This window comes from Ambystoma mexicanum, chromosome 1q (genome assembly GCF_040938575.1).
Source record: "Ambystoma mexicanum isolate Mex_15411 chromosome 1q, UKY_AmexF1_1, whole genome shotgun sequence".
In the NCBI taxonomy this organism is placed as follows: domain Eukaryota; kingdom Metazoa; phylum Chordata; class Amphibia; order Caudata; family Ambystomatidae; genus Ambystoma; species Ambystoma mexicanum.
The window spans coordinates 1,309,054,569-1,309,078,938 of NC_090922.1; positions in this window are offsets into that span (position 1 = coordinate 1,309,054,569).

Below are 24,370 nucleotides of genomic sequence, written 5' to 3' on the forward strand. Positions count from 1 at the left end.
AGGGTCCTTACAGGTAACTATGCCAAATGTGGTGCAGCCAGTAACGTCCAGAGGGTCCTTACAGGTAACTATGCCAAATGTGGTGCAGGTTGGTGAAACAGTGTGGAACTGTATTAGGAACAACATTTCGCCTAGCCACAAACCCACAAACAAATGTTGACTTTTATAAATATTTATGTGTATGTCTTCAATGACCTCACAGACACCACTTCGCCTTTCCCTTTGCAGTGCAACTGTTTATTCCTAAGCGTTCCTATAGACGCCCTAAGCCCCCTCACATTCCAATTCCATTATTACCTCATCACTACAGCTTAAAGTAAGATACAGTTGTGCTGTCAGCTCAGGCATTTTTCCCAGAAACATATGATATGTTCAAGCAGGACCCTGTCATCGGGCAGACTGTTACCTTTTGAAGAGAGTGCTCATTGTCTTCCCACCTGGTAGGGCCTGAACACTAAACTTGAATTGTACTGAGTGAGACAGCTTTGCGAGCACCCCAGCTCTCCTCATCTTTTGGGTGGGTGTTTTAGTCTGGTTCTTCTCCCAAGAAACAATTTCTAAATAACATTTTACAGTGCACTTTCCTAAAGAAATTGTAAATGAAAATTAGGTTTCCTATTAGAATCGGAAAGGGATGATGTGAGAGTTCATGGTAAAGGGTGTACATGTTAAAGTGACTCCGTATGTGCAAATTGATTGCAAATGTGTGATTACATAAACCCCTCCAGAACAGTATAAGGTGTATTACAAGCCACTAAGGAGTCTTAGGACACAATAGATAAACCATGCCGAATAGCAAGTTCCTTTACATGGTGACCGAAAACCAAGGTGACTTATCATTTTTACGTACACTAAGGGGTATTTAATTCCTTATAATACATGGCTGCAACGTCATTCCTTTCCTTCTATTGATTACTCTAATTTAATATGCCTTTCAGTAGCTGATACATATAATCAATGTTAATTTTTTTCAAATGAAAAAACACAAGAATATGCAGCTTGCAATCTGTTACAAACAAGTATTTGAAATAGTCTAATACAATATATTTGAAAGCCATGTCATGGCTTAAATAAGACATAAACTTCAGCTAGAGTCTCGCTCTCCTGTGTCATACTGCAGCAGTGCACAAAATAAACATGTCACCATGAACTTATACCTTATCGATTAATGTAAGTAAAGTGTCACGTCAAGCGATTGCAGAGGAAAGGAATCTCAAATGCTAATCACTGCCTTAATGATATGATAGGTTATTTATAACGCACCTAATACCCAGAGGTTTCTAAGCGCGGACCCGGAAATCTAACCTGTGGTGCTCCATGACGTCTTGCTTCCAAGGCGAGCACATTGCCCCTGAGCTATCATCCCAGCGCTGCAGTGACAGCTGGGATTCTGCTCTGTGCTGGGTCAAGAAGTAGACAGTGTCATGTCGCAAAACAACCTGAAGAAGGGATTACAGTTAGAGTGGTGTTGTCATTTTATTACAAGTGAGAAGTGACATCACTAGTATACTGCAGCAGGGACATTATTTACAGGCTTTTGCGAAGATATTGCAGGCTGCCATAGGTTAAATTATAGCAGTGATTTGACGGTGACAGACGGTGTATTGGTAGACCTGTATGGTTTGCAACTGTGATACAAATGGCAAGGGTTGTTGCGTTGCAGAAGTGCCTTGCCAGATCTTTATATGAGTCATACTACTTGAATGGGCCCGATTGAGACTCATTCTTGAAGTAGTGCATTGGTAGAACTGAAAGGGTTCTACGTGAAAAGATTGGGGTGCTTTGACAGAGCAGTGTCTGTTTCTTTGTAATAGAATAGCCAGAACAGCTGCACAACAAGATGAGCTACACCTGACTCTCAACCAATGAATGCCTCTGTGCTGGGTACACAGGAAAAGCTTTTGCTGTACAAAAGCTAAAACTGTAGGTGTTGTCAGCGCCTGCGTGATATGTGCCTTGCTGCAGGTAGATACGGTGGTTATCCAATTAAGACCAGGGAAGGGATACACGACCTAGTACACCTCCCTTCCTGTGAAAGTGAAATATATACAATATTGCACTTATCAACAAAAAGAAAGTACATGGAGCAGTGGGTGAAATTATGGATGATGAAAATGTGCCACCAAGCTCATTTAGCAGGCTGGGTCTGTTTTTCCCTATTCCGCCACATGTTTTGGCACCTTTCATTTTGCTTGGAAATTTCATTTGAGATTTCTGCAGATCACACTTAATTGAAAATAGTCATATTTATTACTAGGACTGAATAACAGTCCTTTGTTCAATACTGTGACTAAATCTTTTATTGGACTAATGTTCGAAAGGTTGAATATCCCATCGTCCTATTGTATTGGATACTGTTCTTCTTGGATCTTATTACAACTCTTACTTCTTTGTCTTCTGTGTTCGTGTGTTCTCCCCCCCTTCCTCAGTTGTGTTTTTTGTGTAATTGATATATTTTGAGATTCTGTCTGTCTGTCTGATCTTAGATTTTTATCTTTCTGTGTTCCCTGGTTTCATACTTGCACGGTATTGCTTAATTCTCGTTAAAAAAAAGACATTCCAAATCTCTTTGTTCTTCAGAATTTTGAGGTTGGGTTGGAGATTTACATGTTTCATGGTCTGTGTCACTACTTTCAGTTTCACTAGTGGATTCTACTTCTTAGGACACAGGTGATGTTCTTATGGCTGTACTTCTCGATGATATTTCTGAATTAGTTTTAGCTGAGATGCTAGATTGTCTCAAACCGAGTTTTTTTGTGAAATGTGAAAATTCTACCATTTTTGTAGTCATTCTCATCACGTGTGATCTTTTGTTTCTTTAAGTTTGATTCAGATTTAAAGTGATGTAAAATGTCATCAAGGATTTGGTACTTTCTCCCAATCATTGAAGGCTTCTTTGTGCTCTTCTTCAAAGGCGAGAAATATGCATTTTCTTAACCCTCTGGAGAGTCTTCCCACCTGTAGATATGTTTTTATCATTTAAATTTCCCACCACTTGGATAACTCTTTCATTAGAAAGTGTTTCCAATGCCTCAAACATTTTATTCAAAGATGGTTGTGTATTTGTATTTTAGTTCACATCTTGAAGTTTAGCATATCTTATGAATAGTTCTTTTGTATCTGCATCTCTATAATCAAAGTTTGCGGACATATTTGTTGGCAGATCAGGCTTGCTGATAGTTGTTTTGTATAGGGGTTTTTAGCAGCTCAAGGGCAATTGTAATACTGAAGTCAGTATGAAAATATAATGCTGATTTGTATTGTCCTAAGGCGCTTGCCCCCTATTGTATAGGAATTACTGTTGCATGTTTTAACTCCAAGGCAGTACTGCATATGCCCAATACATAATGCTATAATAAAAAAAGATTTGTGCCAATAAATCTAGGAAAAGATAATTTTCTTTGGTTTAACCAAGTTGCATAATCAAGGTAGATTCAAAAAGAAGAAAACCGTGAAAATTCTTAGTCATAAGTGATTATTATTCGTATTCAAACTTGCCTTACTTCGAATCCAGCATAATGTTCGTTGTCTTGCCCTGATCAAACTTGATGATTGGGATTTTATCCTTATTTTGTCAGTTTGAGTTTCCTCAATTATTGTTTTAATGTATTTGTCATTGGTCCTGTGTAAAGTTGCTGATATTTGATAGCCATCTATTTTGTTCTTTGCTTACTGTATCTAAAAATCACATATATATTCGAAGCTTACTTTTCTCTTTTTTTGTATAGCAAAATAAAGCTTCTTAACTGTTTAATAAGCCTCCATCTGCATGGGTTACTCCTCTCATAAAGGGCACATTGGGAGGAATTCTTTTGTACAGGAAATGTGATTAGCTTATTTTGTAAAGACATAGGGCCGGATTCATGGAATCGGGTGCAGAAATGGTGCAAGGGCTGTGCGCCGAGAGCAACCTGCGCGAACAGTGGCGCAGAAAGAATATTGCACGCCATGCATATTCATGGATTTCAAGATGCATTACTAGCCGTCCCGGAAGTAGCAACAAGCTGCACGAGGAACACCCACAACACGCCCACACACACACCAAAAAGCAAGCTAAAGGAGCAACACAATGCAAGTCTCCGTGCCACCCCAGGCTCAGCATCCAGTACCCCTGCAAAATAGCGCGCCTCACCTCGCAAGCCCAGGCCGCACCCCAGCAAAATCGCACGCCTCACCTCTCAATCCCAGGCTGCACCCCAGAGAAAACGCGTGCTCTCCCTCGCAAGCCCAGGCCACACCCCAGCAAAATCGCATGCCTCACCCCACAATCCCAGGCTGCACCCCATAGAAAACGTGTGCCCTCCCTCGCAAGCCTAGGCTGCACCCCTGTTAAACCGCGTGCCCTCCCTCTCAAGCCTAGGCAGCACCCCTGCAAAATCGCATGCCCTCCCTCGCAAGCCCAGGCTGCACCCCTGCGAAATTGCATGCCCTCCCTCGTAAGCCCAGGCCGCACCCCAAAGAAAACACGTGCCCTCCTTCGCAAGCCCAGACTGCACCCCAGCTATAGGGCGGGTCCCCCTCGTAAGTGTAGGCTACACCCCTACTAAAAATGTGAATCCCCCCTTTACACCCTCGGCACCCATCCTGTGCATATACCCCCCTACTGCACATCAACCACTGTAGTCCAGACACCACCCTCTAGCCACCATCACCTCTGAAAGCCCCCACAGGCAGGCCCCTCCAGACTGGATACCACCCACAGGCAGCCTCCTCCAGACTGGACACCACCCCTACCCCCCTCACCTGTGACAACCCCCACAGGCACCCCCCTCCATACAGGACACCCCCCACAGGCAGCCTCCTCCAGACTGGACACCACCCACAGGCAGCCCCCTTCAGACTGGACACCACCCCCCAACCCCATCACCTGTGACACCCCCCACAGGCAGCCCCCCCAAACTGGACACCATCCCCAGTCCCCCTCACCTGTGACACCCCCCACAGGCAGCCCACTTCAGACTGGAAACCACCCACAGGCAGCCCCCTCAAGACTAGACATGCCTCACAGGCAGCCCCCTCCAGACTCGACACCACCCCCAACCCACTGCCAGACTGGCCACTACCCCGCAGATGCCCTCCAGACTGGACACCACCCCACCCCCCTCACCTATGACAACCCCCACAGGCAACCCCCTCCAGACAGGACACCCCCCAAAGGCAGCCCCCTCCAGACTGGACACCACCCACAGGAAGCCCGCTCCAGATTGGACACCACCAACTAGCCCCCCTCCAGACTGCACAGCACCCCCAGCCCCTTTACCTGTGATGATACCCACAGGCAGCCACCTCCAGACTGGACGCCCCCCACATGCAGCCCTCTCCAGACTGGACAGCGCCCCCCACCCCCTCACCTGTGACAACCTCCACATGCAGCCCCTTCCAGCCTGGACACCGCCCCCCAGACCCTCCAGACTGGACACCAGCCCCTCTCACTTGTGAAAACACCCACAGGCAGCCCCCTCCAGACTGGACATCACCCACAGTCAGCCCCCTCCAGACTGGACACCACCGTCTGCCCCCCTCCAGACTGGACACCACCCCCTGCCCTCTGACCTATAACAACCCCCACTGGCAGCCCCCTCCAGACTGGACACCACTCCCCAACCCCTCTCTAGACTGGACACCAACCCAGCCCCCCAGGCAGCACCCTGACAGTCTCACACAATACCAGTGCAATGCATGTCTGCAGCTCACCTGAACTTCCGTGGTCAGACAGCACCTTGAAGTGCAACACCAGCATGTAGTCCGCAAATGCGACCAACTCGAATCACTGTAGGTCAATCCAAGAGTGGAGCATCTGCTCACACACCCTTCCAGGCCTTAATCAGCCCCCACCATACACATGTGACAAGTGAATGCAAAAAAGTGCATGTTGCCCATGTCACATTGCAAAGGCATCAAAGCACAGTGACAGAATCTCTGCCCATGTGTCACAAAACGATTCTGGTGGGACAGACTACAACACAGGACTGTCTTAAAGGAAACTGTAATTTTATTTAATTTATAGGCAAATAATATATAAACTACTCTTTCTTTCGCTGGTCGTCCTTCTTCTCTTGCTGTTTCCAGTGTCGTAAAATGATAAATTCATAATATCCTTCTCTCAAGGACTTGTCTATATAGTATATGGCTCAATCATAGGAAGAAAAAAATGGGTTTACTGTTTAGTCCGTGAAACCGCTTTCATAACTGCTTTCTTTACTCTCTCTCAAGTCTGTTTTCCTTAACTTGGAGCTTGGGTATAACTGACATTAATTACTCAGTTTTCTTGGCTGTGTACATTTTATGCTGCTACACCTCGTTACTAAATTGAGGGACACCGTTTGTTAGGTTCCGAATATGTTCGGAACCTCGGGCAATCCAAAGCAGTTAAATGAATCCAGGCAAATACAATGAGACACGGGAGCCGGGGTAGTAAGATGCTCTTCTCTTTATTCTCGGCGCCAGAACTGGCGTCGGAGGCGGTAGCCCCGCCTCTTCCCTTTTCCGTGGCTACGCCACAACCTCTAAACAAACAGAAAGAACGGACATCAACAGTAACGGTGAATAACGTGCCCATAGAAATAGGACACAACATCTAGGACACAACACCGTTATGGTTCAACTCTAAACCTTATTCGTTACGCCTCCTCTGTAATAAATCTAGATGGGCTACATTATTTTACAGTCTACGTGTTCTATAGCTGACTTGTCTTTACTTTGTCCAGGCTCGGCTGCTCTGTTTCGGGCTACTACCCTTCTCTGATTTATGTCCTGCGGTGCTCGTTGCAGGCGTCTGGTCCGTGTACCGCTTCCATCGTATCTCTGCTCCGCCCCCTCTACGCCGTCATCAGCTGTATTGCGGAGCTGTCTCCATCAGCTGTTAACAGTGCCAACCCAAGCCGGGGATACGCCTCCTCACACGGCCCCTCCAATAGGTGAAGGGCAGTCTAGGAAACCCCTCCTCCAGGTTAGTGGGGGCCAGAGACACTCCGCTCTGCTTCCCTCGCTCTTCGCATGGGCCTGCGACACTGCGTCTTCGTCTCTCCCCACAGCGGGTCGCTGAATAAGACGCCGCTTTTCGTTCTACTTAAGCATATAACAACCTTCGGCCAACAGGCCAACTTGTAACTATTTTAACTGAACTTCACACTGTTTCAGGGGTTTGCCTCATTGCATATTGAATAGGCCCACTCGTAGCAGGTCTCGTCCTCTGGTGCAGCTGCTCCCTGTCAATCGCCAGATAACAACAACAAAAACAATGAAGCACCTTCCAGGCTCCACTTCGACTTTCTATTCGCCAAGACAAGCATCAATCAACTATGTTAAGGACCTCCCCTCATCCATTCATTTTAATCCTTTGCCCTTAGCTTGCTGTGATGCCTGGTTAGACAGGATTTGTATGTCTTAACAGGGGATCAAGTTCCTGTGCCCTGCGGAAACTATCCCCCCGTTCGTCCAACTTCCAATCTACGACAACAGGACACATGTTTTGTTCCACCCAGATCCTCTTGTCCCTTCTCCTGTCACCTCGGCTCTTCCTCCGTTCGTGGGCTGGAGAGACGATCTCTTGGTCATGGAACAGGGCAGTTTCTAACCAACCTTTCTCTAAATTTTGAAAGATGCGACTGAGATTGGGTACATCTGACCCTACCAGTAGGGGTTCTGGTAGCACAGGCATCACGGCCGCTTTCACATTCATCTCCTCCCCAGCCACCTTTATACTTATTTCTTTGACTGGATATTTTTTTATGTCCCCATGAACACACCGAATATGGATGCTCTCGTTCGTCCCCGGCACATCACCTACCAGATCCGGGTTGACAGCTGTCTGGAGACTTCCGGAATCTATCATGGCCCTAGTTTGGCGACCTCTGCTTCACAAGTATAGAGAAATGGTGACTTCACGGATTGGGGGGTTTCACCTTGTTCGACCAAGTGCTTTGAGGACCCCCACATCCATAGGTTCTGGTTTGTTTCTTTTGGGGCAGAGCAGTGCCAAATGACCCCACTCCCCACATTCAAAACACTGAGGACCTCTTGCACTCAGACTGGGAGGTCTCGTTACGGCTGTACTCGAAGAAGCTTCACTGCTCGGTCGAAACCTTGAAGTTTCCCATTCTGTCCTACGGATCATTGAGTTCGGTCAGCGTTGGTTATTTGTGGGTCGGGTTATTGAATTTGGAAGACCACTTCCCAGCTTGTGAAGGGTAGGATAAGTCATCATTTTCCATTAAGCTGCCTCTTGATACGCTGCCGCGATGTTCACGGCCTCCGCTAAGCTAGGGCGATGGTGTTGTCTGACCCATCGTTGTATAGGGGGGGCTAAGGCCTCAACAAATTGCTCCAACACCACCCTCTCTGCCATCTCCTGAGTAGAAGTTGTAGCCGTCTGCAGCCACTTATCGCCCAGCACTTTTACCCTATAATAGAGTTGTCTAGGAGTTTCTTCGGTTAGCAGCTTGGTTTCCCTAAATTTGATCCGGTAGGCTTCTTCATCGTGTCCGAGTCTCTCTAGCACTACCCGTTTCATATCAACATAGGCGGTGTCTCCTGCGGGATTGGCAGCATCTCACCGGTCTTTAACGGAGCAATATAATGACACCACCTCTCTGCGGGCCACTGGGCATTCCTAGCCACCCGTTCAAAGTTCACAAAAAAATGGGACGGGTCTTCTCCAGACATGAACTTCTGTAGGACGGAAGCCGGCACCTGGGCATGCCTCCTTAGATTCGTGGCCTCGATCAACTAAGCCTGCTGGAAAGTTTGACGGTCGGCCTGAGCTTGTTGGCTCTGAAGTTGGAGGGCCTTTTGTAGTAAATGTTGACCTTCACTTAGGGTTTTTATTAATTCCTCCATGGTGTTCCTGTCTATCCCACCGCTGCCACCAAATGTCACAAACGATTCTGGTGGGACAGACGACAATGTAGAACAGCGGTATCCGACAGAGCATTCTTGAGTGCATTAAAAGCCTTCTCTGTTTTCTCATTTCGCCACTTCCCTTTAGAAGGCACTGATGATTTCAGGAGATCCGTTAAAGGCGATGCCAAAGTCGCAAAATGTGGAATAAATTGTCGATAATATCCCACAAACTCAAGGAAGGCTCGGATCTGTCTTGTAGTGGCCGGAAACTGCAAGCGTTGTATTGCTTCCATCTTCTCCTTTTGAGGCTTAATTGTTCCTTGACCGACAAAATATCCAAGGTACTTTGTGTGAAAATTGGCTAAATGTGTCTTCTTTGGGTTTATATGTAAACCTTCTTTCTGTAATGTCTGTAACATTGCCTCCAAGTGCCTCAGATGCTCGGGCCAGCTTTGGCTATAGATGATAATGTCATCTAGATAGGCCCCTACATACTGTTCATGACCCTTAATCAGAAAATTCATAAGTCTTTGAAAAGTAGCAGGAGCCCCATGAAGACCAAATGGCAACACCATAAACTGATATAATCCGGTGGGAGAAGCAAAAGCAGTCTTTTCCTTATCAGCTGGAAATAAAGGTATCTGCCAATATCCTTTGGTTAGGTCTATCGTGGTCAAAAACTCTGCCTTCCCAAGTTTGTCCAACAAATCTTCAATTCGGGGCATGGGATAGGCATCAAATTTAAAAACTTCCTTAAGCTTCCAAAAGTTCATACAAAATCACAAGCTCCCATTGGGTTTAGATACTAGAACTAGAGGAGAGCACCAATCACTATGAGATGGTTCTATCACCCCTAATTTAAGCATCTCTTGGACCTCTTGATTGACTGCCTGAACCCTAGATTCCGGGATTCGATAGGGTCGTAACGTAACTGTGGTTCCAGGTGTTGTATGTATACGATGGAAAGTTAATGTGGTCCTTCCAGGTATCGATGAAAACACCCCTGAATACCTATCTACTGGTTCGGAAAGTTCTAGCTTTTGAGCAGAAGACAAGTCCTGATTAATGTTCAGGGCTTCTTTTCCTGTTTCTTTTCCTGGAGGGGGAAGATATTCAGCTGATCCCTCTTCTAAATGTATCATTGCTACGGTAGGTATAGGTGGAGGTGTAGGTTCTACCCACTTTTTTAACAAATTGACATGATAAGTTTGCAGTGGTAACTTCCTATCTGTTTGTCGGATCCTATATGTTACAGGTCCCAGTACTTCCTCTACTGTGAAAGGTCCTCTCCAGGTTGCCAACATTTTATTTTCACTGGTGGGAAGAAGGACTAGCACCCGGTCTCCAACATGGAAAGTCTGCATTCATGAATCTTGATTATAATATCTCTCTTGCCTTTCTTGTGCTTGCAAAAGATGGTTCCTGGCAACGGTCTGAAGTTTCTGTACTCTTTCCTTTAGCTGGGAAGCATATTCCGTGAGAGTAATTTCTTGGTTCGATTGATCTTCCCAACTCTCTTTTAGGTTATCTAGGAGGGTTTGGACTGGCCTGCCAAACAGGAGTTCAAATGGTGCAAAGCCCGTCGATGACTGTGGGGTGTTTCTTAGCATCATTAAGTTCCAAGGAAGCAGTCTATCCCAGTTCCTCTCCCCCAGTATGATAGTGTTTCTCAACATCTGCTGGATGGTTTGGTTGTATCTCTCGACTAATCTGTCCATTTGAGGATGGTATACTGCCGTTTTAATTTGCTGAATATGAAGGGTTTCACAAACTTGTTTTAGGACTGAAGACATACAATTAGTACCTCGATCAGTTATAATTTCCTTCGGTATACCCACACGGCCGATAAAAGGTACCAACACATCGCAGATTTATTGAGCATTTGTGGAGCGCAGTGAGAAGGCTTCTGGGTATCTCGTTGCATAATCCACAATAACTAATATATATTTATGACCTCTACTGGTAGGATCCAGTGGACCTTCTATGTCCATCCCAATACGATGAAATGGCTCCAGAATCAAAGCGATTGTTTGTAAATGTGCTTTTGAGACATTAGCTTTATTTTTCTTCTGGCATTCCTCACATTGTTGACAGAATTGGACTACTTGTTCGTACACCCCAGGCCAATAAAATCTGGCTAGTATCTTTTTGGTCATTTTCTCAGCCTCTAAGTGCCTTCCCCTATTTGCATGTGAGCAACTTCCAGTACCGGCCTGTAATACTTGCTTGGGACAAGAAGTTGACGAACGGTTTCTTCACCAGTCCCTTGTACAACTATAATACAATCCCTGTCCCTTGATGAAATAAGGAGTCTTTCCATTTTGACCTTCGACAACAGCCGCTATTGCATGTATTAACAGGGGATCAAGTTCCTGTGCCATGCGGAAACTATCCCCCCGTTCATCCAACTTCCAATCTACGACAACAGGACACATGTTTTGTTCCACCCAGATCCTCTTGTCCCTTCTCCTGTCACCTCGGCTCTTCCTCCGTTCGTGGTCTGGAGAGACGATCTCTTGGTCATGGAACAGGGCAGTTTCTAACCAACCTTTCTCTAAATTTTGAATGATGCGACTGAGATTGGGTACATCTGACCGTACCAGTAGGGGTTCTGGTAGCACAGGCATCACGGCCGCTTTCACATTCATCTCCTCCCCAGCCACCTTTATACTTATTTCTTTGACTGGATATTTTTTTATGTCCCCATGAACACACCGAATATTGATGCTCTCGTTCGTCCCCGGCACATCACCTACCAGATCTGGGTTGACAGCTGTCTGGAGACTTCCGGAATCTATCATGGCCCTTGTTTGGTGACCTCTGCTTCACAAGTATAGAGAAATGGTGACTTCACGGGTTGGGGGGTTTCACCTTGTTCGCCCTCCTTAAGTGCTTCGAGGACCCCCACATCCATAGGTGTACCACTTCAATCGGATCTCTGCTCCTCCCCCTCTATGCCGTCATCAGCTGTATTACGGGGCCGTCTCCGTCAGCTGTTAACAGTGCCTGCCCAAGCCGGGGGACACGCCTCCTCACACGGCCTCTCCGATAGGTTAAGGACGGTCTAGGAAACCCCTCCTCCGGGTTGGTTGGGGCCAGAGACACTCCGCTCTGCTTCGCTTGCTCTTCACAAGTGTCAGGCTGAGAGAAAGCCGCGGAAGCTGCTGAACCCCCGACAATCCCCCTGAAATGTAATCCTCAGAACCAGATTATACTCAGCTCTGGTAACTACACCCCAAAGGGAAAGGGGGAAGTGTATAACATAAGAAACACCAGGCTGGCGACGTCTAGACTAGCTGATGCAGAACCCGCAGTGAATACATAAACAAACACAAATCCTCAAATTACTTATTTAACCTTTGGGTTTTGAAAACTCTATGTCCTTAACTAAATGTAAAGAATCATACCTGGTTCTTCTCTTTAAGAATCTTAGAGAAGATTGGAGAAATTGCTGATAATATCTTTCTACCTTTTTATCTTGAAAATTTTGAAAATAACAGCAACTCCTTTGTGTTAAGCAACCTTAAGAACCTTAACTTTTGCCTTTTAAACTGTATAATGTTCCAGTTATGATTGGCTTAAATGAATCCTGTTCTTCTTCCTTTTAAATTGAATTTAAAACCAGCACACACGAAAATAAAGTACATTGGGCCTATTACGACTCAGGCGGTAAGGGTTTTACGGCGGCGTAAACAGCGCCGACCCTTACCGCCTGAGTACAAGGTCCCTTAGCGCCATGGAGGTTTTAACACCTGCTTTTAGCAGGTTTTAAAATCCATGGCGCTAAGGGACCATGGAGTTAATTACGCCACCGTAATTTACGGTGGCGTAATTAACGCCTTCCCCACTCCCATTATGCCCTATGGGGCAAAATGGGAATGGGGAAGGGTAAATGGGAAAATGGGGATTTACCGCCCCGCCAAGGTTGGAATGGGGCGGTAAATCCGCCAACCACCATGGCGTAAACGTTGTTTACGCCATGGTGGTAAAGTCACGGCCCAGGCGGTAACTTACCGCCTGGGTCGTAATGAGGCCCATTGTCTCTTGAAGAACGCGCACACTTGACCAAAAATCTGTAGAAACCTTTTCGCGCACATGCGCAAAGATTCACACGTGCTGAAGAACACCCGCGCTGAAGAACACCTGCGCTGAAGAACACACGCGCTGAAGAACACACGTAGCAGTCTTTCGTCGCTCGTGAACACGCGCTAAGAACACACGCGCTGAAGAATTCACGTAGCAGTCTTTCGTCGCTCGCACACATGCGCTATGAACACACGCACTGAAGAATTCACGTAGCAGTCTTTCGTTGCTCGCGCACACGCGCTATGAACACACACGCTGAAGAATTCACGTAAGAGTTTTTCGACGCTCGCGCATATGCGCTAAAAACACACGCGCTGAAGATTTCACGTAGCAGTCTTTCGTCGCTCATGCACATGCGCTATGAACACACGTGCTTAAGAATTCACCTAACAGTTTTTCGTCGCTCGCGCACACGTGCTAAAAACACACACGCTGAAGATTTCACATAGCAGTCTCTTGTCACGCGCACGCGCTTAGAAAACATGCGCTAAAATGATTCACGTAACAGTCTTTCGTTGCTCACAAGCGTTTAAGGATTAGGCGCTGACTTTTTAACAGTATGACATCACAGTTCTACTTTTGAATTTACTTTTACTGTCTCAAAATGTCACTAATGAATCTGAGCAACAGATTTACATATCCAAATAAAGTCACTTAGCTTTAGAATGCTTTCCAAAGAACTTCCGAAACTCTCCTGTAAACCTGTATACATCTCCTGAAAAACCCTGAATAAGTAGCCGCTCGACTGCCAGGATTTGTAAGTTCAAATCCACTAGGCCCAAGACTTCAGCAGGAGCAGCTACTAACACGTCCTCTCAGCTGGGGTTACGACGATGAAAGGCAAAGAGTGACAGTTTAGAATGTTCATTGTTGTCCTGCAGTCCTCTCTAGCCAATCAAATCTTCCCTTGGGCCAGAACCAGGAATCTATATTGAAAGGTCAAGGCCAAACCAACCACAGTAGAAAACTTCCAACCCACACAGAAATAATCTACAATCCACAAATAAAGGGGAATAAAGGAAACCTGAATAAAGGAAACCTGACAACAAGGGCCTGCGACAGCGCGACTTTGTCTCTCCCCACAGCTGTTCGTTCTACTTCAGCATATAACAACCTTCGGCCGACGGGCCATCTTATAACTATTTTAACTGAACTTCATGCTGTTTCAGGGGTGTCCTCATTACATATTGGATTTATAGGCCCACTCGTACCAGGTCTCGTCCCCTGGTCCAGCTGCTCCCTGTCAACCGCCAGATAACAACAACAAAAACAAAAACAGTGGGCCTCATTACGAGGTGGGCGGAATGGGTTTAACGGCGCCGGTAAAGGTGCCGGTGCCGGTAAACCCATTCCGCCCTATTACGAGGTTCCCTTGCGGGACCCGCTCTGAACATCTGGTCAGACCAGACTTCCTTTGCGGGTCCGGCAAGGGGACCAGGGAGGTAAAAACGGGCCTGTTAATACCATGCCAGTTATTACCTCCCTCCCCTATGGGGGCTCAAATGGGAATGGGGATCGGTTTTTTGAATGAGGAATTACTGGGTCCTCCAAGGTTGGAATGGCCCAGTAATTCCTCATTCAAGGAACCCGGACCCGAGTTTGGAGGCAGCCATGTCCTTATTAAGGGCATGGCTGCCTCCAAACTCGTGATGAGGCCCTGTATCTTTGAATAAAGCACCTACCAGGCTCCACTTCAACTTTCTATTCGCCAAGAAAAGCATCAATCAACTCTGTTAAGGACCTCCCCTCATCCATTAATTTTCATCCTTTACCCTTAGCTTGCCGTGATGCCTGGTTAGACAGGATTTACCTCTCTGGCATTAACCCCCTCTGCAAGATTGTACCATTACACACCATGACAGAAGCACACCTACCAAAGGTTGTTGCAAGATCCACTAACAATGGCCAGGCGTGTCACAGTTTGAGCATGAGTGACCTGTGTGGCAAAATACCTGTCATGGAACAATCACATGGCAGGCCCATGCATGGTTGATGGTAGGGCAGTCAGAGAGAGCATGACTCAAAGAGACTGGATAATTGTGCTGCCACTCAGGAAGAGCAAACATGGCCCACTACTGCAGTCCAGTGGTAGAGGTTGAGCAACACATAAGAGAATGCATTGTGTGACTGCACATGCTGGTGAATGTGTCTGCACGACATGGGTTTTACACAGCAATTACAAACTAATGTGCTATGAACGTGACCATGGAACACTCCCACAGTGAGCCAACCTCCCTCCACCCCAACCGCACTGATGCCAAACACACAGTGATGCTGCACAGATAAATGCTAATGAAAAGATACAGTGCAGACCCAATCATCTAATGGACCCACCCCCACATGTCAGGCACATGTGCATTCTGCCATCCACAACCATCCCAGCACCAATAACATACAAGAATGCACGACACAAGACACACGACTTGCAATGGAGAGAGGCACTGGCTGAAAATAGAACTATCAAAGAGGCCGACACACAAATGAACTTCACAAAGAATGGAATGTAACATACAGAACAATGTATTTGAAAGCAATATGTACAAAAATAAACTTAGAATTTAGCGCAAAGTAAGCCATGGTAAATATGTAATAAAATGAATATCTTATGTCTAATCAACTATATACAATAAAAGCTAGAAAAGAATGTCTTCAAAGTCTGGGGAAAAAAATTAAGAAAGAAAATAAACCTACACCTAAAGAACTATTTACACATGCATCGGGCTAGTCCAACTCCTCCTCTCCAATCTCACTTAGCATTTCCACCAGGGCTGAGTCCAGCACCACGTCCTCACTCCTCATGCAGGCCTCCGTTCTTGCCTGGAGGGCTAGCAGGGTCTCCAGGATTTGTGTCTTTATTACCTCGGCCTTCCTGCAAGTGGCCTCCAGGATGGCAGCCCTCATCCTTGCCCAACGCAGTGCAATCTCAACCCTGGACAACACAACCCTAGCTTCCTGAGCCCGCAGCCTCTCTGCTCAGATTTGCTGCCCATATCCTCTTAACAAGGAAGACATCCTGTCCCTCAGGTCCACTTGTGCCTCCCGCCTCACCCCACGCACCTGCCTCCTTTGGATGGTCTTCCTTGTAAACGATAGCTTCCTCTTGTTGCAACCTGCTGCCTCAGTCCCTGGTGCCTGCTATGTGTGTACGTCCTCCGAGCTGATGACGCTACCCGAGGAATTATGGCACATGCACTGCTTCTGGGTGCCTGCTATCCCTCCATTGCGGGTCAACCTGTAGGTGCCTGGGTAGGCACGGTCAACAACTCAGCTGATTTGCATTGGACGCCCAACTATGGGCAGGGATGTTGGCTCCACAAGACTGGGCAATGTGGGTGGAACTTGTGCAAAGGGGGCCCTGGTGATATCTGGGTCAGAAGGCACCCTGGAGGATGACTGGAACGCAGAGGAGTCCGAGGAGGAGGAGGTTGCAGCAGTGAACATCCCATGGAGCACAACATGGAACACACATGTTGCAAGCCAGCCAATGAGGCGGGATAGCTCACTGTGATGATGAGCAAGCAGACTACGAGTAGCCTGCACATCATCACAGATGACAGCTGTCCATCTGACCAAAACAGCCTGGAGGGGTAGCACATAATCCCTGATGGCAACACCAGATGGTAAGGGGGTGTCGGTCTGGGTGGACACAACAGCCGACACCGAATGGTGGGTCTGGGTGGAGGCATCCCGGCAGGCGCATACTGCTGCATCCAATGGCCCAGGGACTAGATTTTGCACAGGCACCTCCATTGTGGCCTGCACAGACTCATGCCCCTGGGACAGGACTGCAGTAGGCATGCCCATCTCAACACCCCACCTGACCCCTGGGCTGGCCTGCAACAGCCACCTGGCATATCTAAGACAAAAGTAACATTGGATGTGCACGGTCTGATAAGCATCACTACAACACACAATGCAAGTGATAGCTCACTGAAAATACATATCGTCTGAATGCACACATGGAGACCAATGTCTGGGGCATGCATGCAGACATCCGTCTCAGAAGCATACTTTCTGCAAGCCTAAGGGCTCACTGACAACATGCTGTGACATGCTCATAGCACATGCACTGTAGAGCATTGCACCACATGGATACTCACCGGTCGACTCCAGATGTTCACGTAACTCACAGACATGGATATGTAGCCCTGGGTAGAACGTCTCCAGGACCCGCATGTTGTTAGTTGACATCCAGCACCTGCTCGCCTGGTGCACCTCCGCGCTGGCACCGGCCTAGATGTAGCGCATGGCCTTGCTGTGGGTCCTGGATTTTAGGTCCTCCCAGAGTCTTGAAGGTGCAGGATGCCACCATATCCCAGATCTGCTGACATCCTTCTTAGCTGCGTTGCATCACAGGGTTGAAGAGGGCATCTTAATGCTCCAGGACCTTCTCCACCAGGATGTCAACTTCCCTTACGGTGAAGTTGGCAGCCCTCTGCCTCGCTGCCATTGAGTTGCCGCTTTGGTCTGAAGATGATGGTGCAGACATGGGAACCCCCGAAGCAAGTGTGTGTGGGCAAGGTGAGTTGGAACTGGGCTGTGGAGCAGTGGTGGTGGTATGGCATGATGGGAGTCCGATGAAGCAGCTGAGGTGGTCACAGGGCCAAGGACAGGAGGTCTAGTAATGGCTGGACAGCAGGTACTCCAAATGCTGTGCAGGTGGGCAGCAGATGGCAAAGTAGGAGGCAGCTGAGGGCAGTAGGAGGCAGGTTAAAAGACACAGAGGCAGGAGCGTGGGTGTTCCGTGTATATCTCTGATGGCAGCTGGAAGCAGAGTAATGGGACTTTGTGCAAAAAGAAATGAGCATGGGCACGTGAAATCTGAGGAAAGGCCCTCAGCACATAAATTACGTGACACGCGCTCCGTGCTGGTGTTGAGCACACCATATTCAGGGATACATAAGTACGTGTAGAAGCAACTCTGAAGGTGCGTGCAAAAGGGAGGAGACGGATGAGTGGAGTACTGCTAATTTGGGGTACCACGCAATCCGTTTAATTCAGGGACCGTACAAACTTCTTATTTTGGTGGGGAATTTGCCTCTGCGCATATGCATGTCTACTTTTGTATTTTGTGAGGTTGACGGTGAGCTGCGTATGCATTTCTTCAACTCTGGGTGCCCCCATGTATCATGTACCTCTATTCTTACCTTTAGAGTAGCTTTCTGGGGTTTGCGTATATATTTTTTGTGTTGCTGGGTGCCACTGCGTATCACGTACCACTTTTTTCTTTTTTCTTTTTACGGAAGCTATCCTGGTCTCGCATATTCATTCTTTTCTTTTTGTGGTGCCTCTGTGTTACGCATACCCTATCTTTGACACTGCTCCCTCACTCTAAATGCCCAGGACAATTGCTTGGTGTGCCTTCCATTTTTCACTTACACCTGGAACATTAGTCGAAAGGCCTCAAGAGGGAAAGGGGGCAGAGTTGGCCGGGGGTAGGGACATCCTGCGGAAGCAGCTGTCCCATCCCCAGGGATCCAGGGATCTCCGCTGGAAGCAGCTGTCCCAGCCCCAAGGGTCCAGTGACGTGCAGCTGAAGCAGCTGTCCCAGCCCAGAAGTGTAAGGGACGTGCAGCTGAAGCAGCTTTCCCAGCCCAGAAGAGTAAGGGACATACAGCTGAAGCAGCTGTTCTAGCCCAGAAGGGTAAAGGACGTGCAGCTGAAGCAGTTGTCCCAGCCCAGAAGGGTAAGGGACGTGTAGCTAAAGCAGCTGTCCCAGCTCAAAAGGGTAACGGATGTGCAGAGGAAGGAACTGCCCCAGCCCCAGGGGGTAATGCCATGCCCCAGGCCATTAGTGGTCCGGCATGTGGAGCCCAGAGTGGTCCCAGCCACACATGGGCAACACAAACACCACGTGGCAAGAAGGCAAAGCCTGCACATCTGGAAAAGGCTCATCCCCATGGCACAGCACAGGACACTGGCAAGAACTCCAGATCCTCATGGACTACGTGGACAATGCACCACCGTGACATGTGCCAGCAACCAGGGAGCACGCAAATACTTGCTCCTCATATCGTGCATTGGCAGCGTGTCATGATGCAATCAACACCTTAGGGTTTGAAAAGCGCACTGCTGCTCAGGTAGTGAAGCAGTGAAATGACCTCACCTGTCCAAGCTGGGTGCCAACCTCGCCTCTGCTCTGGCAACTGGAGGTGGGTCACCAGAGGAGGAGGAGATGACTGAGCATGAAGAGGCTACACGCCAATTCAAGTGCAAGGCATGTGAGGCCTTGAAAATAACGAGGACACGTCCGCTGAGTGACGATTGTACATCCTGAGTACATGTAGTGAAGCATCACCAAGATGTATGATTGTGGTGTGTACCTGGCTGCATTTGAATGACTGCCCCAGGTGAACCATCTTGTGGTGTTCTGACTCCTGTCCAGTGTACACAAGAGTGAATAAAACCCATGTGCTGTACATCAGTTGAACATGGCTGTGTGACAGTACTCATCCCCCACTAGCATACCCATCCAACATCTGCAACATTATACCACAAAGTGCCCTCTTGTTAGTTGCATCCTTGATGTCAGTGACTCTGCTCTACTAGATATGTGCTTGTGTCTGTAAAACGAGTTTCACGTCATGCGTTGCAGGGCATAAGTTCTCTATTCACACATGTACATAGGTGCTTCCATGCTACACAGAACATTCAAGATGGCAACCAACACACCTTACGGCATGCCCTGAGTGAGTGTGCATATGTCTAGACTGTGCACATCCCCACTGCTGCTATGGCAATGACTCCTGAGTCAAATCGTTGTGTGGCCTGATCCTTGTTACCCTCCCACACTCAGCTCACACTCCATGTGTCTATGCAATCTTGTGGGTCATTGTACCTTGTTGCTATCTCCAACTCCATTTACTTACTCTCTCTACTTCACAGACCTTGTCTAGATGGTACTCCTACAGTCTTTGCATCAATTGGGACTGTTCCCTTTTTCCCACACTTACGTTATGTTCCCATTATGAACAGTCCCTGTGCCAGTTCAACAATGGTATGGCATGTGATGGATGTGGATTTGGATGTGGATACATGTGTCAGCCTGTTGACATGTCATGTAATTGAATGTCACAGAGCCACATGACCATGACCTTTTCACTGGTATTAGTCAACAGTTAGCTGTGCCATGTGCCATAGTGTGCTTGTTAATGACCCGGTTTGTTGGCAGTGTGTCCACTGGCAGCGTGGCACTGAGAAGGGAATTTTGTTGCCAGTCTGCATATGCCATGATCAGATAGCTTCCTGTACATAGTGTGGATGCTGTTTCTCTTATGGTGACATGCTCTGCATTCTGTTGCATGACAGCAACGTGATACACATGTTCACTGTGGACACGTTGCACAGGACTCCACATGTCTTTTTCTGTCCAGAGGAGGAGGAGGAAGAGGAGGAAGAAGAGTCTGTGGCACTTCAGACCACCAGTGGAGGACGTGGCGTGGCAGGCCGTGAGAATCCACTGGTGCTACAGGCCATCCTGAGTCTTGCTGCAGACAATTATGACGCTTTGGACTTCAGTAGCTCTGATGCTGAACAGGGCGTGCAGTCCTCAATGCTGGCGGAGGTGAAGTGCACCAGTGGGTGGAGCAGTTGGAGCCTGTGAGTCTGCAGGGAGTCAGGTGCCTTCACAATGCCAGTCAGTGGTGTCACACCGGTCTGTGGTGGTTATGGTTGCAAGGCCACACTTCCATGTATTGGTTTCTGGTCCTGACGCAGATGTCCAAGGGAGGGTTGCAGTCCTGCAGCCAGAGACAGTGACATCACAGCAAGGGCCATGCTGCCTTGGGTCAGGCAGGCGTGGGCCCCACAGGGGGACATGTGCAACCAGGGCTGACAGAGTGGGAGCAGCAGATGTTGCGTTATGCACATCGACAGGGTGCTGCCTATGAGAGTTTGGCTGAGGGCATGGATAGAGTGGCCAGTTCCATGAACCCCCATCAACACAGGTGGAGCAACAGCTGCAGTTCATGCAGTCTACATGCCGCTCCCGCAGGCTGCGAATGGAGGCCAACATCAGGGGCCAACGGGCAGATCTGAGGTCTCTGCAGGCATCCCTGCTTGCAGAGGGTTGGGCACAGAGGGAAGCCCTGAGGCGTGAGTTGTTGGCCCACATAGCTGAAATCTGTGAGGAAGAGGCAGCCACCAGAAGACTGTTCCACCAGGAGATTCTATCACTGAGGGAGACTATCGCGGAAGAACTCTGTGCAACCTGTGAGATTGTGCATGGTGACCTCCAAGCCCTCCGTCTGCTGGTGCATTCATCAGTGTCACGAATGGCAGCTGCAACTGTGGACCAGGACAGGGCACTGCATGGTGAGCCTCCAGCACCACTTCCACCTTCTGATTCAACGCAGGATGGTGATGCCAGCAGAGCCAAGCCTCCCGGTCCACCATAGCCTCGCGGTCCGTGAACCCATGGAGGGGATTTAATTTTGGATATTTTTTTTAACTTCCACCCATGTGGAAGTTGACATGCACCTGCCCTCCCCCCGCCTGGGTGGAGCCCCCGGGTTCATGATGGACATTTTCTATTTTGTTTAAAACATTTTGATACTAGTTGACTCCAGGCCCGGATGTTGGCATTTCCTTTTTGAGGGGCCCTTTCCATGTTTTATTTTTATTATTCTACTTTTTATTGTGATGTTAACCTCTCAAAGCCATGATGTTTGCAGTGGTGGACATGCTGGCATGCATAGTGAGGTCAACTTGCATGTTTGCATTGTGGTGCACAGGATGGCATATGCAGGTAACTATGGGTTCAGTGTTCCCTCACACATGTTTGCTGTGTGAATGGTACTTAACTATGCCTGTTGCAATGTCTTCTCCCATGTTGTTTGAGCAATCTGAGATATGGCGGTGACTGCTGTCCCGGGGGAGACACCACGCACCCTTTGACGTCCATGCTTCCAATGCCCTCCAGGCACTGTCCCTCCTGTACCTAATTTGGAGACACAGTTCCAGGTGAAGGTGATGCAGTATTCACACCATGCTGACACAGTCAGCGGGTAAGCATTGGCACTGTCTTGCATGTTGAGCATGCACCATTGGTCACCATGCTTGCTGCATGTGTAACTTAACCTATGTGTTCTTTGCATGGTAACATGCGGGTATGGTTACTTAAGTGGTACTCATGTCACTGCCACAGTGTTACCTACCTTGGTCAATTCATCTATGGCTGCACCTACTGTGATGTAGTGTATGTGATTGGCCATCTCCAATCCAGACAGTGCACCTTGATGTGGCATTTGCTTGGCCTTCCTTCTCAATGTCACCCTCTCTCCCTCTCTCTGTTGTGGTATGCTGCACTCATGGGCAGATCACAATCTATGTCCTGTCATCCTATTGCTCCATTTGGTGCTTCTGCAGTGAGTGCTCTCTGCATATTTTCAGTATCAATTCATGTGTTGTCAGGTAAGTGAAGGGCATTTGCAGACGCCTGTGTGGTGTTTGCATGGGAATCTTGCAATGTGCGTGATCACTTGGGATTGACTTGTCTTGTGGGTCACCAGTACTTCTTAATGGGTGCATGTTTCAAAAGGTGTGGCACTTGTTATAGGTCTCGGAATGGTGATGTTTCTATGGTTGGTTGGGGCCACTGATTTCATATTGTAAATTGTGGGAGTTCCAACTGTGTGGACATTTCTTGGGTGTTTGGGAGTGGGTTGCAGAGCCGGATGTTTGTGGCCTGTGACACGTGTTGATGGTTGTGCTAGTGTGTGTCTCATTGCACTTTGATCATGTGTATTGAGTGACACTACACATCCCTTGCAATGTTTGTGGGGTTATGGATCGAAGGCACATTTGCCCTCTCTTGCTTAGGGTTGCCCGATTATAGTGTGCAGCACCAGTTACAAGCTATGTTGTGTACCAGCACATTACGTTTAGTGGTGTTGGTGTTTTCACATGCGTGTGCAATGCATGTTGCACCATGGTGTTTGCAGCTTCAAGTTGACCGCAGCTGGGTGCATGGTACTGCTGCATTAAATTGAATGCAGTATTTGACCAATTGTATGCTGTCACAATAAAGTCTGCATTGACTATGCACTTTTTGCATCCTACATTTAGCATGCATTTATCCTTGGTTGCTGTATCACATTGCTTTGTGTTGTCTGCTTATGTCTTCCATGGCAGTTGCCTCAGTGACCCACCTTTCATTTGGAAATTTGGACTCTGTGAATTGATGCAGCAAGCATGATCCTGTCAGGAGTGCAAGAGGTGAGTATTTGTGTACTTGTATTCTTGTGCTTTGCATCACGGCAGAACTCTACAAAATGTGCAGGGATCTTTCCAACCCGTCCGCTGTATCTTTTGCCCCTACTCCTTCACGGTCCCTTTGTAATGCACGTGCCTCTCACTTTTTTTCCAACTCAATGGACATTCTGAACATCCTTGTCACACACTCTTCCCACACAACCCTCCCACCTCTGCCTCCCACTAGCACTCACCCTCATCCTTCCTCCATGAAGGTCTCTTCCAAACAGGTTGTCCCATGCTCATTGCGGACAATCAAGGTCAACATCTCTCTCGCCCCTGCTCTTGGTGATCTCTGCAACCACTCCTTTGCTACTGGTTCTTTTCCATCCTCCCTCAAGAGCTCACTTGTGTGGCACATCCTTACAATACCATCTGCAGTCCCTTCCAGCCCAGCCAACTACTGCCCCATTTCCATTACCCAGTTCCTGTGAAAACTGCTCAAGAAGTTGAACCTCTGCCAACTCAACGCCAGTGGTCGAAGTGGGCGGGAGCGGTCGGGAGCGGTGCTCCTCTACTTCTTTTAATTAGGTTTTACTGTTCCTATACTTTTATTTTTAAAAGAAACCATTCTGGAACGGTTTTGTTTTAAAATAAAAGTGTAGGAAGAGGTTGGAACTTGCACTTTCAGTGCACTGCACTGAACATTCCTCTAAACAGCAGGCGCATGTGTTTTAGGGCTTTTATTGTGCATGGGAGGGAGCACGGCAATGGGGTCTATGGGGAGCGTTGCAGGCCAGTAGGGAACATAGTTCCACTACTTCTTTTCGTACACTTCGAGCACTGCTCTACGCCCATACCAAACTGGTTGGTGGTCTTCATAACCACCAGTGTGGATTCCAAGATTCCTGAGCCACGGCCACTGCTCTCCTGAACACCCATGATAAACTGTTTGCATCCCTCAATTCAAAATCCCCTGCTGTCCCCATCCTCCTTGATCCCTCTTCGGCATTTGAAACAGTGAACCGTTCCATTCTAATAAAAAGGCTCCATGATACTCTGGTATCTCAGAGCAGGCACTGGACTGGCTTAGCTCATTCCTAAGTGACCATTCCTCCAAAACTATTCTTGCCCCTTTTACCTCCCCTACTTCCGCCTCCACCTGTGGCATACACCAGGGCTCCATTTGTTTGCCCTGCCTCTTTAACACATGCATTTCCCTGCTAGAATACATCATTGCCTCCTTCTCCCC